This window comes from Chiloscyllium punctatum, chromosome 11 (genome assembly GCF_047496795.1).
Source record: "Chiloscyllium punctatum isolate Juve2018m chromosome 11, sChiPun1.3, whole genome shotgun sequence".
Taxonomy (NCBI): domain Eukaryota; kingdom Metazoa; phylum Chordata; class Chondrichthyes; order Orectolobiformes; family Hemiscylliidae; genus Chiloscyllium; species Chiloscyllium punctatum.
Window position 1 is genome coordinate 92,945,491 of NC_092749.1, and position 6,000 is coordinate 92,951,490.

Consider the following 6,000-nt stretch of genomic DNA (forward strand, 5'->3'; position numbering starts at 1 on the left):
GAAGTTCCCTGTGGAAGGGGAATGAATTTAGACTGATATCAAACAGCATGAGTCTTTCATGCTGTACTTTGGAATAGTTGGATTATGATTGTATTTGTATCCAAAAGTCTACCACAATTGGTTGGCAACTCTCTCACGCTGTGCACTCCTAACACATTCTGGGATGCACTAATTTCCAGAATTGCCTTTTTCCTTGTATCAGAGTTCTGTAGGATAGACAATTCTGCTGACAACTCGAAGATTCAAACATATTGATGGTCCTTCTGCTACACGCAAGATACAACTTCCCTTAGTTCTCTGAACAATGATGCTTTATTAGAAAAGTTTGGTATGTATAGTGCTAGTAAGACTCTATAGTCATTTGTAACTTATTGTAGTTGACTACTATTGTCATGTAATCTCAACCAGTCTATGAAGCAGACTGGCAGATACGTGCAGCCAGTGTCACTGAAACAGATTAGCAGCTGTTGGGGGCAATAGCAGGAGACAAAAACCAGGAACAAAGAATCCCTTCAATCTGTTTCTACTTTTCAGAGGTGAATTGTAATGTCACAGGAAAACAGGTAGGTGATTTTTTTTGATTCGTCAAGGGGATTTAAATCAGGAGACAATATTACAGCTGAAGAGTATAGTCAAGAAATTCTCTAAAATATTTAACATTTAAACTAATTTGCTGGCAGGTGAGGTGGTGCAGCTGTAGAGTGTAGGAGCTGATGTATAATGATACATTCCACGGTGACCACATCTATAGCAATGTTGGCTGTTGGCTATTAGAGGAACTTTGAGTCAGAGTTAATGAGCTGGAGAGTGAGCTGCAGCCAATGCAACAGATGAGAGGGGGAAAAATTACCAGGATATTGTCTCCAGCCACAGTCACACTCTTTAGATTAAGTGCATCAAATTTGGCCTGTAGTCAGGGACAGGAGGGTGTAACTGTGAGTCAGACAGGTATGGAGATCTTGAATTTAGCTTTGGAAGAACCACCAATGCCCTTGTCCAATAGGTTCAAAATTTTGTTCCTGGTGTGCATGAGGGCACAGAGGGTAGGGAGGATGAGCAAACTGACCATTACACCATATTGTAGAGTGGCATTCAAGTGAGGAGCAAAAGGCACTGGTAACAGGGGTAGTACAATTAGTGGAATAGACTGTTCTCTGCAGCAAGGACAGAGTATCCCAAAGACTGTGCGCCTACTTAGTGCCATGATTCAGCACTTCTCCTCTGGGCTGGAGGGGAACTTGGGAGGAGGAAGATGGATTCAATTGTCATTATCCATGAAGATACAATTGACATTAGTAGAACTAGGAAAGAGGTCCTGCTGAGGAATTACAAGCATCTCAGGGCTAAATTAAAATACACATCCAAAAAAGTTCATATTCAAAATTATTTCCTGAGCCTCATGCAAATTGCATAGAATAGGAAAGAATAGCAATTTTTTGTCACTTGTGTGAAGAAAAATACAGTGAGATGTGCATAAAGGACCACAATTTAGGGCCATGTTAATTACAGAAATTTTAAAAATTGGGACCAAGTTAGCATTAAGTTCATCTTTTGTTCCATTCACAACAATTTGGGTTTATGGAGTGGCTATGGGATGCTGCCAAAGCAAGGATTTCCAGCACGCCGCCACCACCGAAGCAGACACTAAAGCCATTACATTGCTGCCAATAGCAAGGAGAGACACACCAGACAGAACAAGTTGCCGATGCTAAAGCCATCACCACTTCAGTCACCACCCAAAGCTGCTACATGAACACCACAGCCATGAAGAATGAATTAGAACCACCACACCCCCATCAGGAGGAATGAACCAGACCTACCGCCTGAAGTCTTCAGTAAAGCCTCAGCCGGTATGCCAGTACTAGGCAGAGAGCTGTTGTATTTTTTATATAAGCTTGGAGGTTTATTATAACATTTGTGTCTTAGACACTATCAAATCAAAATACATCTGTACAATTGGTTGAAAATAAAGTACCCATTAAAAATAAAGGTGGATGATGATGCATGTATGTACAAAAAAATATATATTTCTTCCAAACGAAAGCCTTTATTCCAGATCATTCTCTTTGTTTCCAAAAGAGAATTCATGAACTTGTTAAGCAGTAATAGATTGTGCTGGCCCGGAGCATGTTCAGATGAAGTTCATGAGAATGGTCCCAAGAATGAAAAGCTTAATATATGAGAAACGTTTGAGGATTCTAGGTCTATTCTTGATGGAATTTAGAAGGATGGGGGGGGGGGGAATAAATTAAAACTTACATAATACACTTTGGGAAGATGTTTCTATTGACAGGAGAGACCAAGACCTGAGGGCACAGCCTCAGAGTAAAGCAAAGACCTTTAGAACAGAGATAAGGAGAAACATCTTCAGCCAGAGAGTGGTGAATCTATGGAATTCATTGCCACAGAAGGCTGTGGAGGCCAGGTCATAGAGTATATTTAAGACTGAGAGAGATAGGTTGTTGTTTATCGAGATGATCAAGGATTACAGGGAGAAAGCAAGAGAATGGGGTTGAGAAATGTATCAGCCACGATTGAATGGCAGAACAGATTCAGTGGGCTGAATGGCCTAGCTTTTGCTTGTATGTCTTATGGTCTTATAATCTTGTTGCTTTGAAGCTCGGTATGGTTCATATGCTTTGTTTTCATCATTCTTTGAGAACATGGAGAAAGCATGCTGTCAGTTGGACTCTGGAAGAATTACAGAGCTGTTCTATTGAACAGACCTCATCTGGAATCATGCTGGAACTGGTGTCCTGGCAAATAGTAGAACTAGGTTGTAGATTGGGATTTAAATTAATTAGTGAGGGGAAGTGAGAGAGCAGAGGTGCTAAGTAGTGAAGAAGTAAACAATAATCAAAAGTGTGACAGGAAGGGTTTGACAACATGAGCAGAACAATACAGCAGAAATTTCAACAGAGAAAGTAATATGTGAATGTACCTACTAGAGAAAGAGCAATACATGACCTTCTCTTGGGAAATAAAGCAGGGCAAGTGACTGAGGTGTCAATGGTGAACACTTTGGGGCAAGTGATCATAATTCTATTATTTTTAACACAGTTATGGACAAGGACAAACCTGATCTACAAGTTAAAGTTCTAAATTGGAGTACAGCTGATTTTTATGGTATTACACAGAAACTTCTAGATGTTGATTAGGGAAGGCTGTTCGCAGGCAAATGGACAGTTGGATCATTGGGATGCCTTCAAAAATGAGATAAAAAACATCCAGAGATAATATGTTTCTGTTAGTGTAAAGGGCAAGGCTGGTAGGTGTACGGAATGCTGGTTGACTAGATAAATGGAGACTCTGCTCAAGAAAAAGGAGGCATATGTCAGGTACAGACAGCTGGGATTGAATGAATTCATGGAGTACAAGGGCAGTAAGAGTATATCAATGAGGGAAATCAGTAGGGCAAAAGGGGATATGTGATAGCTTTGGCAAATAGAGTTAAGGAGAATCCAAAAAGGTTCTATAAATACTTTAAGGGAAAGAGTCAACATTTCAGGCAGAACCCTTCATCAGGACACCTGCTCCTCTGAACTGCTTAACCTGCTGTGTTTTCTCCTGCTCCACATTTTATCGACTCTGGCTACTGCGGTTAGGTCACATAGCATCCAAAGGGAGCTCGTCGATTGGATACAAAATTGGCTTGAAGGTAGGAGACAGAGGGTAATGGTGGGGGGTTGTTTTTCACCTTCAAGGCTTGTGACCAGATTCAGTGCTAGATCCACTGCTCTTCTTCATATATTTAAATGATTTAGATAGGAATATAGGAAATATGGTTAGTAAGTTCACAGATAAAAGTAGGTGTTGTGGACAGTGAAAAAGATTATCTCAGACTACAATGGGACCTTGATCAGATTGGCTGAAGTTTAATTTAGATAATCATTAGGTGTTGTATTTTGGTGAGGCAAACCAAGGAGAACTTCCATCAGAGCCCTGGGCAGTGTGGCCAAAAAAAAAAGAGACACCTGTGGAGAAGATAGTTCCTTGAAAGTACACACAGGTATACAAGGATAGTGAAGGCAGCGTTTAGCACTCTTGCACTCTATGTTATGACCAATGGAGGCAAGAGTTAGGATGACATGTTGCAGCTGTATAGGACAGCGATGAAGCCACTTTTGGAATACTGTACTACATTCAATTCTGGTTGCCCTTCTACAGGATGTTACTCAACTTGAGAGGACATAGAAAAGACTTACAAGGCTGTTGCTAGCACTGAATGGTTTCAATTATAGGGAGATGCTGAATAGGCTGGGGCTTTTCTCCTTGTAGCATCGGAGATTAAGGGGTGAACTTATAGAGGTTTATAAAATCATGAGGGGCATGGAGAGGGTGAATAACCAAGATCTTTTTCCTAGGGTGGGGGAGTTCAAAACTGGAGGGGGGGGGGGGGGCATAGGTTTTAAGGTGAGAGGGAAAGGACTTAAAAAAAGACCCAAGGGGCAGAAGGTGGTGCATGTCTAGGACAAAGTAGTGATGGAGGCTGGTACAATTACAACATTCAAAAGACATAGGGATGGGCATATGAATAAAAAGGGTTGAGGTGGATATGGGCCAAAATGCTGATAAATAGGCCTACATCAAATCGGGATATCTGGTCAGCGCAGATGAGTTAGACTGAACAGTCTGTTTCCATGCTGTATGACTTGCTGTAAATAATACTTGGCCTTTTATATTTCAATGAGGAAAAACCAATTAGCCATGTTGTGTGGCATCTGCCATGTGTTTGCCCACTCACTCAACATGTCTAAATCATCTTGAAGGTGATGAAGGGCTTATGCCCGAAACGTCGAATCTCCTGCTCCATGGATGCTGCCTGACCTGCTGTGCTTTTCCGGCAACACACTTTTCAACTCTATCACCATGAAGCCTACTTACAGCCTCCTCACATATTGCTCACACTGGGACGGTTTCAAAATATAGTCCATCCTAAATCTCTCAAGAGCAGAAAAAAAACACAGCAGAAAGTGTCTAAAGCTCTGAGGGGCATGTTTTTAGCCCCAAGTGAAGGGTATGTATTCAATACTAGGGAACAAAGTGAGAAAGAGTCTATAGATCAATACATAATGTAATTAACTCCACGAGCAGACCAGTGAATGTATGCAATTAAAGGAAGAGTTCATTAGATGCAGGACTTATGTTTAAAAATAAGGGATTCAAAAATGACAGCCTGCCTATGGACAGAAGACAAACTTAGGAGAGCAACTGACAGAAGTACCAAAGTTGTGAATCAACAGACAGAGCAAATTCATGGCTGAGCAGACCAGTTCTTACATTATGAAGACAGATAGTTCAGGTACAGAGGGCAGAACAATCACAAAGCATGGGATACAAGTACTGCAGAGGACATCAGACAAAAATGAAAACATGTCTAGCATGAGGGAAGCATGCTAGACATACAAAAACAGAATAATCTTGCGCACAGATGTACAGCTAAAAAGAGTCACAACAAGCAGATACAGCTGGCCACTGAACAGGTAGCAGCTAAAGATTCGGATGAATCCGTGTAGTCTATACGACAGGTTGCTCCAGTCAAAATCAAGAGGGAAGTTATGGTTTGTGACTTTTGGAACGATGAATACAGAAGGAGAACATCAAGTCAACATAAAGTGTTAGATAAACACTGTTGCAACATGCAAATCATGACTTTGACAGACCTATGCAAAGTGGCTCAACATAGCAAGCCAAACAGTGAAGTCCTTCAAAGGAAGGTTAGGCTATATGATAACACCATACTCATTCCAACAGACTAGATTAATGAACTAGTAACTCTCAAGAGTGCTAAAAAAAGAGATCTGCAACGTGTTGCAGTGCACTAAACTATAGGCTATGAAACACATTCCAGATGAGTGCAAGAATGTGTCCACCTGCCATCAATGCCAGGCTGAAAAATAAGATACAAGAGCTGGAAAAGATGGAAGCAAGAAAGAAAGTGATGACTCCCACTGAATATCAACACAGCAGCAATGAAATGACCTAGCAAACAGTGAATGC